Here is a 14,860-nt window from a genome sequence, read left to right on the forward strand (position 1 = left end):
ATCACCGTGCCTCCATTCCCTAGTGAAGCTGTCGATGGTTTGGACTGAAACAGGCAGATCCCTGATGGGACGAGTCGCTCACTAAATAACTAATGAAACTATTTATTTATTTAAATACAAACTCTTAAGGATGTCTGGTACTCCACGATGCCATCGGTTTGTTCGTTTGTTGGTTAGGTAACAAGGGGACAAGCATGAGATGAAGGAAATTAATCGTGCTTCTTTAGTTATTGAGTTCTCCCATTCCAACCAAAGCAAGCAAATCTATGTGCCACATGTCTCACAATCTCACGCATCCTTGAACCCTTGCTCTAATTTTTTATTCAAGGAAATAGCACGAGATATGATTGGAGTGAGTTGCTTCCCGGCGGGTCAGCAAATTTATATTGATGTGTTGTGCCAACATATATTGTTTACCCCTTGAATAAATGAAGACTATTATAGCCTTTTCTCGATCTGTACCCTTACTTTATAAATGATGAATCTTTTTTTTGTACCTCTCGTTTATTTATAAATGAAGATTATATCGTTTTCTCTGTATCTACTTTAATGTCCAAAAGAGATTAAGTGTAGATATCATATATCATGTATTCCAAAGATGATGCATATGGAAAGGGTGAGCAATTTATCACCAACACCCTTAAAATATGAATGCCTAACCACGTAAAAATCTGTGTCTCGTGTTCGATCTTTATTTGCATTATTAGCTAACATTGTCTTCCCTTTCCTTCTGTTGAAGCCGAGACAGCATGTTGGATGCCGCTGAGTCTCGTGCCTCATGAGGGGTGACCTTCATATCAGCATATGCACTCAAGTAGAAATCTCTGGCCTAGTACATATCTGCAAATATAAGAGTACAAACTGTAAAAGATCAAACATGTAGGAATTAAAAACTATGAGAAAGTTTGCCCAAGCAGCCGAGCTGGAGCAAAAAGAGATTCCGATTATATTTACCTGCGGACATTTGACTAATTCAAATTGTGATTAGGATGTATATGTTCTAAGATCATGCATATAGTATGGTACAACAACATGTGTAAGCACCTATCAGAGTCCGAGTTTAAAGGTAGCTTTATATGATAAATGTGGCCCGCTATATGTATGTCAGTTTCCCAGTGCAAGAATAGCACACTGTGAAGCCTAAATCTGACTGCATTATTCTGACGCCTATATGGTCCATGGACATCATGCTACGGCATGCAGAAACTTTAAAAATCAGTGATTATCAACCACATACCACTGGTAACTGAACGAAGTACTTTGTATCTTGGAAGAATCCAGTTGCTCTTGTTGGCCCACAGGATCACCGGCTCAGGTGAGTGAACCACTCACCAGTCTTGCCGAGCACCGCTAGTGTTGCTGAGCACCCACTAGCCGTGCTGACCACGAACAAGCGTTGTCCGTCCCCACACACTATGGCTGGAGCTAGAAGAAGAAGGGAGAACAGAGCAAGCATACACAATACAAGACACCAGCGTTGGCCGAAGCCCTGTCTGTGAGATGGCAAATCTGAACTCTATCCATCTAGTCCCAGAAGAGCTGCCCTGCTGCAACAGTGACTAGATAACATACAGGGCTGACTCTACGCCGGCCACTGCATGTGCCTACAGTGCTGCAGGTGAGCCGTGCGGCGCCTGCACCTACAACGGCTATAGTATCACAGCAGGGGGCCTTTTTAGCGCCGCCTTCCCTTGCTGTGTTCACACAAGCTAGCAGTAGATTAGCTAACAATCTTCCCCTAATCCTACTGCTAACCCTAGTACCCCTCTATGCCGATCATCTCCTTCAGCTCCGTGAGTCCAAGATGTCCGAGCGGCTTGGTGAGGACGTCCGCGAGTTGCCGACCAACGTCGACGAACTCAATGACGATCTGCCCTCCATCGACACAGTCCCTGAGGAAGTGGAACTTCACGTTGATGTGTTTACTCCGGTCGTGCAAAACCGGATTCTTCGCGAGGGCGATGGCGGGCTGGTTGTCCACCATCAATGTTGGTGGGTGAGCTTCCACGCTGGTCAGCTCGCCCAACAGCCGGCGTAGCCACACAACTTGGCATGCCGTTGTGGCCGCCGCTATGCACTCTGCCTGGCACGTAGATAGCGCCACCACCTTATATTTCAGCGACAACCATGAAATTGGAGCCGACCCAAGGAAGACAAGCATGCCAGAGGTGCTCCGTCGTCCATCGATGTCCCCCGCCATGTCTGCATCACTGAACATAGTGAGCTGTAGCCTACTCTCACCGGTCTTTGGGAAGATGATCCCATGATCCACCATCCCCTTGACGTAGCGCAGTATCCGCTTCACCGCAGCCCAGTGATCCTCTCTGGGATCATCCATGAAGCGACTGATGTAGCCCACGGCGAACACAATGTCCGGCCTCGTGTAGACTAGGTAGCGCAGACCGCCGATGATGCTCCGATAGAGTGTCGCATCCACCTTCGCCGCGGTGCTGGCCTTCGTCAGCTTCAGCCGCTCCTCCATCGGAGTCACACATGGCTTGCACTCAGCCATGCCGCTCCTCTCCAACAGCTTCGAGGCATACGCGCTCTGATCGAGCATGAGTTCCTCCTTCCCCTATCTCACCTCGATGCCGAGGTAGTAGGCGAGTGCGCCGAGATCGCTCATTCGAAAATGAGCTGCCATCTCACGCTTGAAGCTGTTGATGTCCTCCGTGCGCGCGCCGGTGACGATTAAGTCATCCACATACACGCCAATGACGAGCTCCTCCTTCCCCGTCACCATGTGTATAGCGCGTGCTTGGTTGCGCACCGTTGAAACCCAAGCTCGCCTAGCGTGGCGTCAAGCTTAGCGTTCCATGCTCGTGGGGGCTGCCGCAGCCCGTAGAGCGCCTTGCGTAGTCGGAGCACCCTGTGCTCCTCTCCCTTGATGGCGAAACCTGGAGGTTGCCTGACGAAGACCGTTTTCGCCAGTTCACCGTTGAGGAAGGCCGATTTAACGTCCAGGTGATGAACGCGCCAGTTCTTTGCTGCTGCCAAAGCTAGTAGCAAACGAACCGACTCCATGCGCGCTACTGGCACAAAGACCTCCTCGAAGTCTATGCCCTCGCGCTGAACAAAGCCTCGGGTGACGAGACGCGCCTTGTGCTTGACAATGGCACCGAGCTCGTCCCGCTTGACCTTGTACACCCACTTCAGGTTGATCGGACGACATCCTGGAGGTGGATCGACGAGCTGTCAAGTCTCGTTTTCCTCGATCGCATTCATCTCCTCCAGCATCACCCGTCGCCAGTTTCCATTGCGCTCGGCCAGCGCGAACGTGGGTGGTTCCTCAACACTAACGAGTAGCAGCTCTGCGTCATTGAGCAGCCTACCTGCCAAGCCTGAACGACCTGTGCCACCGATGATGTCGTCCAGCCTGCGGAACCGCACCTCCTCACCTTCGTGGAAGGCGTCCACGAATTCAGTGATGCCACTTGGAGGTGAGGCGGACTCGATCGGCGTCGATGGAGTTCCCTGTTCCGCCGGAGTGCTCGGCATAGCACCTTGAGTGCTCGGCACCCTGGTTGTAGTGCTCGGCACTACTTCTGGACACCTCGTCATAACTCCTGCAGTGTTCGGCCACACTGTAGGAGTGTCCAGCCTCAGTCTTGGAGTGGTTGGCACCGCTGCAAGATGTCTTGGCTCCACCATGGGAGTGCTCGGCACCCGTCCTGGAGTGGTTGCCACCACTGCAGAACCTCCCGGCACCACTCTTGGCGCGCTCAGCATCCCTCTAGAAGTGCTCGGCACTGCCCCAGGAGTGCTCGACTCTACCGCCAAAGTGCTCGGCACTCCTCCCGGAGTGCTCGACACATCTTCCCCAGCGTCTCCACCACCGTGGATGACGAAGTGCTGAACGACGAAGGTGTTGGTGAAGCTGCCAGCTTCCCCCGTGCTCGGATTGCTCTAGTCCCAAGCCGCCTCCTCGTCGAACACAACGTCGCGCGAGACAAGCACTTTGTCTCCGCATGGGTCATAGAGCTGGTATGCCTTGGTACCCTCTGCGTAGCCTAGGAACACCATGGGGGTGCTCCTGTCCTCTAGCTTTGTGAGGTTCGGCTTTGTCTTTCTGACGTGGCCGATGCAGCCTAATGTCCAAAGGAAGGACACGCTCGGCTTGCACCCATACCAAGCTTCGAATGGCGTCTTGCCTGTTAGGGCTTTGGTCAGAGCGCGGTTGAGGATGAACACCATCGTGGTCACTGCCTCTCCCCAAAACCTTGTCGGCATGCCTTTGGCCTTCATCATGGATCGGGCCATGCCGACCACCATCTGGTTCCGCCTCTCCACCATGCCATTCTGTTGTGGCGAGTACGGCGCGGTGTGGTGTTGCCCCACACCCTGATCCGTGCAGTACGCAGCGAACTCCACCGAAGTGAATTCGCTGCCGCGATCAGTTCTCAGCACGTGGAGCTTCTTGCCGCTCTCGGCCTCCGCGTGAGTCTTGAACTTCTTGATCGCCGCCGCCGCTTTGTCCTTGCTCGTTAGGAGTTGTAGCCACATGTAGCGACTGTAATCATCCACGAGCAGGAGGAAGTACCACCGACCACCATTTGTAGCAGGCGTGATCGGCCCACAGAGGTCGCTGTGAACGAGCTCGAGAGCGTCCTTTGCGCGATACTTGGCTGCCTTTGGGAAAGGTAGCCTCCTCTACTTCCCGGCCAGGTAGCTATCACACAGCTCGCCTCTGTGCTTGATGTGGGGTAGCCCTCGGACCATCTTCTCCAGCTAACCAAGCGCATCGAAGCTGAGATGTCCGAACCGGGCATGCCACATCCACGGTTCCTCGGAGTGCCTTGCTACTAGGCACACCGGCTGCTCTACCTTCAGGTCGAGCAGGTACAACCGGTTCAGGGACCTCTTCACCTTGGCAAGAAGTCACTGCTCCTAGTCCCTGATCCTAAGGACTCCGTCCTTGATCAGTACCTCGCTACCGCGCTCATCCAGCTGACCAATGCTAATGATGCTGGAACGCAGCTACGGGATGTATTATACATCCGTTAGCGCGTGGTGCTCCCCGTTCTGGCATCTGGAGATAATGGTGCCGCGCCCTTGGATAGCCACCCTTGAGCCGTCACCAAACTTCACCGTACCGGTAACATTGCCATCGAGCTCGGAGAAGAATGCCCTAGAGCCCGTCATGTGGTTACTGGCACCAGAGTCCAGATACCACCGCTGCTCTTGGTCGGCGCCCACACGTTCGAGGTGAACTTGGGCGCATGGTTCATCGAGGTTGATAGTTTTCAGGGCCTTCCTTGGTCCTTCCACCGTTGTCGCGTCTTCCTACTCCTCGGCCTCGATGTCGTGTAGTGCACAGAATGTCGCCATCAGGATAGTGGCCTCATCCTCATCATCAGTTTGCGCCAGATGAGCCTGAGCCTTCTTTTCCTACTTGCGGTTTGGGCACTCCCGTGCCCAATGGCCCATCTTCCCGCAACGCCGGCAAGCATTGGGGTCAACTTGCTTCTTCTCCGAAGAAGCCTTGCCGTGGCGCTTGCCCTCGCCACCGCGGCTAGAGGAGGTTGCCTTCCCGGAGTTCCTCTGAGCAGCCCACTCTTCTTCCGTCAGCAGGAGTTTCCCGCTGTCCTTCGTTGTTGTCGCCTGCTCTAGGCGCTCATCCACCGCCCACAAACGGCCTGTCACATCCTCAATGGTGAGGGTGGACAAGTCCAGCATCGTCTCTATGGAGAGAGCGATCTGGATGTACTTTGCCGGCACGGAGTGGAGGTACTTGGAGACCACCTCCTCTTCGTCGATGATGACACCATGGCTCTTTAGCTTGCTGATGAGCATCTGTAGGTGGAGCGAGAAGTCCTCCACCATTTCACCATCCTTGAACTTGAGGTTGGCGTACTCCTGCTTCAGAAGCCGGGCCATTGCCTTCTTTACGCAGTCGGAACCGACGCGCATCGCTGCAATAGCCTCCTTAGCTGAGCTCTTCGCCCCCAACAGTTCCCTATACTCCGTTGGTACAGCAGCGAGGATAGCCTCCAGCGCTGACATGTCATCTTCTTTATTGTCGGTGCCCTTGTCAACAGCATTCCAGAGCCGTCGGGCTCTGAGCTTGACCTTCATGGTCACCGACCACTCTCCATAGTTGGTGCGAGTCAGCGTCGGCCAACTGGTGCCGCTGACCTCCCGCACCGTGCGAACAACGACCTCTGGTCGTGGCTGGGCAGCCACAACAGTGCCACTACTGTCGCCCATCTCCGAACCGCCCGTCATCGCCAGCGGTTAGTCTGGCGACAGCGCTTGTACGGCTCTGATACCACTTGTTGGCCAACAGGATCACCGGCTCAGGTGAGTGAACCACTCACCAGTCTTGCCGGGCACACGCTAGTGTTGCCGAGCATCCGCTAGTGTTGCCGAGCACCCACTAGCCGTGCCGACCACGAACAAGCGTTGTTCGTCCCCATACACTATGGCCGGAGCTAGAAAAAGAAGGGAGAATAGAGCAAGCACACACAATACAAGACACCAGCGTTGGCCGAAGCCCTGTCTGTGAGATGGCAAATCTAAACTCTATCCATCTTGTCCCAGTACAGCTGCCCTGCTGCAATAGTGACTAGATAACATACAGGGCTGACTCTGCGCCGGCCACTGCATGTGCCTACAGTGCTGCAGGTGAGTCGTGCGGCGCCTGCACCTGCAGCGGCTACAGTATCACAGCAGGAGGCCTTTTCGGCGCCGCCTTCCCTTGCTGTGTTCACACAAGGTAGCAGTAGATTAGCTGACAGCTCTCACGGCATATGTCATCTAGTTGCTGCTTTGACTACTGTCAGACATAGCATTGTAGAGGCAGTCATGATAATAATTTACATCAGATGATGTTTCTTGCCTGGCATTTGTTGCGTAGAAGTATGGCTTCTTTCAGTTTCTTCCTCTTTATGTTCATGGGTTGGCATCCTTCTCCAGAGCTAATTGGATTGCCAACTTCCATCATCTTCCAACTGTTCTCATATTTCTTCAGGATTGATGTTACTTTAGGTGTCATCTCGGTTTCTGCACATGGTTTGAAAATGATACGCACTGGTTTAATACAACTTGAAGGTAAAAGATTGAGGTTGATAAACAACAATCACACAGTTGAAAAGATATGTTGATGCACTTCTACAATTATTCTGCGGGAATAATTGAAGTTATCTTGCTAGTTGTCCATGGAAGGCTAAATAATGTTCATGCACTTATATTCTGCAGCCTTGTTTCGATGGGATGGTGACGCCCAACTCCATCATTCGGGACTAAGGTTCACATATACAAATAGAAGCCTAAGAGTCCAAGGGCCTCGTGCTATGTTTAGTAACATTGTAGAATGGAAAGACAAGTTGTTTGCCACAAGATCATTTGATTTCACACTGTTAATGTCCATTTTATCTAGATTTAGTTGTGAAAAGGTAAATTACCTGTCAAGATTGTTTGAATGTCCATTTCGTACTCAGCACTTCGATCTCCAAGCACAAAATGCTCATGGAGCTGAAACATAGATAGACTAAGATGAGTACACATTAGGTTATCAACGAAGAGAAGAATTATGATCAACAAGCACCACTGTAACTTCAGAAATGAATTGCAATATGTAACATACTGTATCATCTCGCATCTTCTGAAGTAATTGCAGTGTTGTATACCTCTGAACATTCATGTTACCTGTGATGCCACCTGAAATGCAAATTGAAGTATACAGATTAAGATTTTGGAGGTTCAATATGGAGTAATCAATAATAGGGAAAAGAAATTTCCTTTTTTTCTGGGATAGGATTGTCCTTACCAAACTTTTCAGTTAGTTTCTCCTTTCGGCTTTTCAAGGCATGGTCGCTAATTACAGGATCAACATCTGGTGTCTGAAAGTGTCACACCCCAAAATTTCTGATTTTAGGTTGTGCATAGAAAACACAAATTAAAATAAATGTTTTGATATTTGGATAAAAATTTTCAAGTTTAGTTTAAGTTAGCATCAATTAGTTATATGAAAAATATGAATCTTCAAACTTTTCTGAATTAATTTGACCGAATATTGCTTGATGTGATGTTTGATTATTGTTTCTTTGTTTGTTGAGAGTGAGCAAAGTCTTTAAAATATGTTTAGTAGGTCGATCTTCCTTCTCTGACATGCCTTTATCTTTTTCTACAATCAAAATTTCTTGTTTCTCGGCTCAAGTTTTTATTGGGAGCTTCCTAAAATCTTTTCTTTGTAACCCAAATCGCTCCTTTCAGCTCCTCGTCAATCAATCTCTACAAACTTCTCGAGAATTTTTCCGGCTTTTTCTAGAACTTGTGTCCACTTGTTTCTGAGCATAATTTAATTTTTAGATGCTCCAAATTATCTTATCATGAGCTCCAAATACTTTATTTTGGTCCCTCATATTCCATAATGCCTCTCCTCGAATTTTCGGAGCTTTCAGAGTATTTTTCACAGCTTAAATAATAGTTCTAGACTTTTCTAGAATTATTTTATCCACGAAATTAATTAATTCTGAAAATAATAAAATCTCTCTTTATTTTCTAACGCTCAAAGCCCATGTGCAATAATTCTAATAAATCCTCAAGCCGATGTCTTTATTTACTAATGGGCTTTAATGTTTATTAGGCCCATTAGTGCAAGTGGATGGTATAACGTCAATTAGTAGCATATCGCTAGTTGACGTGGATGATAGGAGTTTTTCTCTTTATATATATATATATATATATATATATATATATATATATATATATCAATTCCTTGGGTCACACCAAAACTACTGTAAGGGGAGCCCCTAGTTTGTGAAATCCTTCCTATGGTAAATTAGAATTTTCTCTCTTCCTGTCATGTCAGCGTCAGACTCTTCAGCGAGCTTTTCTGGCCTAACCTTCGCATTCTGACATCAACACCACCATGAGGTATCCCTCTTTATCCTCCACGTCATGGTATACCTGTTGCGTGAATACATCACCGTTTGACCTTTTCTCCTTTGTTTCTTTGCTTCCGGTGAACTTCACCATGGTTGGCTTCTTGTTCTCCTTCGATTCCGGCCACTGCTCAGCTCTCCGGCGCCGCCGTAGCCCGCTGGGCGAGCGCACATGCGCTGCTGCAGCTGCCGCATTGGCCCTGCCTCAGCCCGGCCGTCGTGCGGCGCTTGTACCGTGCGTGCATGGCCAGTTCGGGAGCCCACTGGCCACCAGCAGGCAGGTGGGAGTCGAGGCCTCCAAGTCTCAGGCTCTTGCTCAGCTCAGCCCTGCCTTTGCTTCCCCAGCACTGGTAGAGAACAGAGCTTTACTCTCGGTGGGGAACCCCCTCTAGTCCCGGTTCCCCACCCAGGAGCAAGCATCCGGGACTAAAGAGGGGTCCTTTAGTCCCGTGTCAGGAACCGGGACTAAAGGAGGACCTTTAGTCCCGGTGGGTAACACCAACTGGGACTAAAGGTGCCTCCTGACATGCCACGATGGCCGGCACCTTTAGTCCCGGTTGGTAATACGAACCGGGACAAAAGGTTTTTTTCTTTTTTCTTTTCTTTTCATTTTTTTGTTTTCTTTTCAAAATAGGTTTTCGAAGTCGTATTGTACGCTGCTAATTATACATTTATACGCGCGTATAGTATGTTTCGGTTCAAGCACAATGAACGTATTAAATCACACAATTCAAGCATAGAATATATATATATATATATATATATATATATATATATATATATATATATATATATATATATATATATATATATATATATATGCATATGTGTATTTTACATTATATTATTTCATGTGCATATATTACAAAAAGATTGCATTCCAGTTGTTGTGATATAACAAGTTTTCTCTCATCCTCTAGCTTGGCTTCCATGGCAGTGTTGGGTCGAAGTAGAACTCACCCTTGGAATCGATGACCTGCTCATTAAAAAATCCGGCTATAGACTCTTGAATTGCTTTGATTTGGTCTTGCCGTATGACCTTTTCCTCCAACCATCGAGTCTACAGGTTTGAATTAAAGGAAAATAAATTAATATATGTACATATATATATAAAGACATAGTAACACAATCAATAATAATAATTAAATGAATATATAGTGTATTTTTAACGTACTTTGAGTCTCTCTATAGGAGTTCTTTGGGAGACCACCTTGATAAACTTGCAAACATAGTAACCACAGTAGTTGTTCCCCTATTCCTGCCTTAGACACCACTTTACGAGAAAAAGATTTGTCATCCAACCTGGTGATCCGGTGAAAGCTATATGTTTAATTAATAAAGATGATGCGATTTAGGGGACTTACTTTCAAAGGGATTACATTCAGTGGCGCTTTGCATTTTCCCATGTGTTGCTTCTCAATAAAGGTTTTCCAAACACTGCCCAATAAAAAATTTGCCACGTCATCAGATATAGTTAATCATCATGTTTGTGTGTATATATAGTTGCTAGAGATACCGAAATTACCTCTGGATAATATCTATCATTTCTTGGTAGTCTTGTTGTGGTTTTCTCATCGAGTCATAGATTATCAAGTGACTTTTCACCAGATCGATGTCCATCAATATCTAGTGATTGCTGCATGTGTTTATAGGATATAACGCATAACACTCATTAATTAACTAGAATCAACATATGAGCCACTAAGGATGATCGACATTATTAACACTCACTTGAAGTTGTAGGGAAAGAGTATATCCTTCTTGTGGTGTTGGTTCACTAAGAAGTTCATGAGGTTACTCTCTGACTCAGACTTCCAATTAGTCTTTAGAGTAACTGGGTCTTTGAATACTATATGGGGATCAACAAAACCAATTTTATTGCAGCCTTCCTTTCTGAGCTCTGTCATTGTAAATCTGCATATATATAGTACTTGTTAGGATAATTTATATGCATATACACACATATGATGAGTTTAATAATAGATCGAAAGAATTATTACTTACAGGCAATAGCAGCTAATGATAACTTTGTCTAGAGAGGTCAGGTGGCATAGTTGATGAAATTCTACAAAGTCAACATACATAACATCATCGCCATGGAACCAATGTTCGTCTCTAATTCTAACACCAACGCAGAAGTCTCCACCGGTAGACGCCTGCATGTACCACTTGTTTAGCAGGTATATTTGCGTCCCCAGATCAGATAAGGCTTGAGGGTTGTATAGACTCTGGCCTAGTACAAATTTTTCTTCTAAATATCAACCTCCGCCGCACTCTCAATGTTTCCATCACCAAACATCTGGTAAAGGTCGAGACCAGTCTCATTAATAAATTTACCAAGGTGATCCAAATCGACATCCGGAGGTATGTTTGCCTGATGCATTAATCCTAAATTCGAACCATATTCATTACCAACAACTAGTGGGGGGACTGATTGGTGCGCTTGTTGTCCGAGTTGGGCAACTCCTTTCCCTGCCCGCTTCTTTTTCTGTGCCGCCTCAATTGACTTGGTGAGAGTGCAGTCATAGTCCGTTAACGTTGATTTGGACGGCTTACGAGATTCCCGCTGTTGTTGCTGGTAAGAAGCCACCCTTTTTCTTAGAATATCTAGAGCTACGAAGAAGTACGGTTTCTCCGGGTTTCTCCTTGCTTCTTGATTCTTTTTAAGTTTGTCATAGAATTTAGACATATCTTTTTTATATGCATCAGTTCCTTCTTCCTTCTCTTTAGATATTATTTTGAGAATAGCCCTTGGTTTCACGGTGGCTTTCTTTGCCAGCGGGGACTGGTTCTTCGTTTGCGGGGCTAGCCTCTTGCTAGGCTTCTTGGTAGGCGGGGCGGGGGAGGCGTTGGAGACCTCCTTGGAGGTGTTGGCAGCGGCATTGGAGACCTCCTTGGAGGTGGCGGCTACGGCGTTGGAGACCTCCTTGGAGATGGTGTGGATGCAGCATCGCCTTCCAACAAAATGTCATCGTACAGAGCACTATGATGATCTGGCGATTGAACAATTGGATTTATGTTGGGGGAGGATCTGCTACAAAAAAAGGAATGACATATTATTATGAGCAGATTGTTAATTATTTAAGCCAATACAAATTAATGATATAGTGTTTTCATCCGCACGTACCTATGGTGAGGTAGTTCAGGAGGAGGTGGAGCTGACATCCCAGGAATGATGATGTAGCGCTTGCGCCATAGAATGAATGTCTTCTCTGCTTCTCCTAGAGTCTTCTTGCCATCACCTCCAGGAATGTCAAGAGGCAAATCACTAAAACCTTTTTCTGCTTTATCTACCGAGATGGTAGCATATCCTTCTTGGATTATATTCCCATGAATCCTTGGTGTCTTGGTTCGGTCGATAGGATTAACAAGACCGATAGCCACCTTGATTGTGGAATTCCCCTTTGGAATGTGTAGCTCACACGATGTACAAGGTTCAGTGATGTCATCCACAGGGAAGCACAGTCCTGTGTCCCCTTGATTTGGTATCTCCGTGGAAGCGCAGCTGCTTTTCAACTGAACAGATTGGCTAATGTTGATTCCTGGCTCTGATGCCTGCTTGCTTGCACTCACTGCTATTTGCACTTGCCTTCTGATTTCCTCCTGCATTCTCACTTCAAGGTTTTTTTCCCGCTCCTGTGCTTCACTCACCGCTTCCTCCAACCTCTGGAGCCACTGTGCCTCTTCTTCCTTCTTTCTCTGGCGGCTTCTGTAGGAAGGTCTGTCCTGAGGGAATCCATGCTCCCACGAGACACTTCATTTGCCTCTAGTTCGGCCACCATGTTCAATAGTCCCGATGGCGTATATCAGCTCATCCTTCTCTCTGTTGGGCCTGAACGCACCACTAGCAGTAGCTCTCTGAGCATAAAACAATCTTTCTGCTGCTTCTTGCAGTCTTGCGCCATAAACGCACTTCCTTGTCTCCTGGTCCAGTGTTCCCCCATGAGCAAAAAACCAATTCTTTGCACGTTCTCCCCACTCGAGTGATTCTTGTGTGATACCCTTGGCAAGAAGGTCTGCTTCCATTTTGTTCCACTTCTTAATGGCAGTCGGGTAGCCACCTGATCCCAAGTTATGGTGGTATGTCTTCTGTTGGGTATTACATTAGTTCTTTATCACCTGACTCACACCCTCTTCCGAAGTCTTGTACTGTACAAACTCATCCCAATAGGGCCTCTGCTTTGAGATCGGGCCTGGGACAGTAAAATCTGGTGCTATGTTCTTCTTGACATACGTCGTGTATAGGTGTTTCTTCCAAGTCTGAAACTGGGTGGCCATCTTCTTCATTGCCCAATCCCTAACTCGCTCCTTCAATTCATCACCATCTATTATATCATCATAACCATCTATTTGGAGCGTGAAATGTACCAAGACATCTTTCCAAATTAACGTCTTGTCACGATCGGAGACAAAACTGATATGAGGAGCATTGGTCTTCTTCTTCCATTCGCGGGTACTGATCGGGAGCCGGTCCCATACAAGGTAACCATAGTGGTGCGTGAATTTCATTTTATTCGGCCCCCTCGGTTCTCCTGTATCCACATTGAACTCCAAGATGATGAAGCGGCCCTCCAATGGCTTTTTGGGACCTCGAACATTTTTACTCTTCGTTGTAGTTGTTGATGTCGATCCAGAGGGCTACAAAACATAAACATTATTTTTAATGTCATGAGCACACATAAGACATATGATAATATATATAGCTAATAATAAAAAATATATACTTGGCCAATATGTTGTTGCTCATTTTGTTCAAGAGCTAAGTACTGACTCCCGTCATCTGCATCCTCTTGCATGTTATTTTTAGCACCATCATCGCCGGCAACTTGAGTGCCAGTGTTGATCAAATTCATCATCAACTCCTCCTCATCCATGTTTCTCGGGTCAGCCATCTAGCTTCAAAAAACAAAACCAATATATAGCATGTCAAATCTTTGCTTACATGCGTAAAATCTTCCGCTGTATAAACCCTAAACCCTAAACGAGTAGGTTTTGACGGGTGAAGGTTGGTTTGTATGGTAAGAAGAATCAGGAAGTGAGTAGGTTTTGGCAGCGGTCCCGCCTAAAACAAAAGGGGGGCATCGCTACGCATTAGGTTTTATTAAACGAAAAATAGCGAGCCTCGCCTGAAAGAAAGGGGGCATCGTTGCGCGTCAAGTTTCTGAGAACAATAAACGATGAGCCTCACCTAAAAGAAAAGGGGGGCATTGCTGCAAACCAACGTGACAACAAAATCGCACTGCATCCTGACTCGTCGAGTAAACAGCTCCAAATAATGTTTACAATGATTGGAACCCTCGAAGAGGTTCACAACAACACGCCAAATTTATAACAAATACAACAACACACGTTACATCGATAAAAAATAGACATCAAGTCGACCCTTGGCGTTGGAACTCCCAAACATCGGGAGCATCCTCTTCAAAACACACCTCGCATGCCATATCCCTCGCCATCTCCATAACTGTATTTTCAAGCACACTCTCAACCACTTCATCTGCTACACCCTTCATAGACTCAGCTATATCATCCACAACCACTTGCAAACCAACCTTCACCCACCAAAAATGATCAACGAGGGCGGCGTAACCCTAAACCCTAGGGCAAACGAGGGCGGTGGTGCTCCGCCGTATACATAGAAACGCATGGCGCTTATACATAGAAACGCATGGCGCTTATAGATGGCGCGTATACACTGGAATTTTTTACGATCTGTTCCTTTGGCGCTTTCTTTCTTATAATAGTTAGCGCGATAGAGAATAATGCCCGTCTGAACGCCGTGTGCGACGTGCCATGAAAATTAGCTAAGTATACGTTTGGGTTTGTGATCGATACACACATTTGTTGACGTACGTACGTATGCAAGTGACAACCAACAAAGTTTCGCTACTGTATCAAAGCATGCACGTAGGAATAAAAGAAAACGTGAACAACATGTACGTACGGTTACCATGATCGTTGCCTAAAACATATGT

At 47.0% G+C, this 14,860-nt stretch overlaps 1 pseudogene; it reads right to left on the bottom strand.

The window, feature by feature from the left end:
• Positions 1–703: 703 nt before the first annotated feature.
• LOC136503830 (uncharacterized) overlaps positions 704–14,860 on the bottom strand; it is a 49,932-nt pseudogene continuing 35,775 nt past the window's right edge.

The sequence above is a fragment of the Miscanthus floridulus genome, chromosome 14 (genome assembly GCF_019320115.1).
Source record: "Miscanthus floridulus cultivar M001 chromosome 14, ASM1932011v1, whole genome shotgun sequence".
In the NCBI taxonomy this organism is placed as follows: domain Eukaryota; kingdom Viridiplantae; phylum Streptophyta; class Magnoliopsida; order Poales; family Poaceae; genus Miscanthus; species Miscanthus floridulus.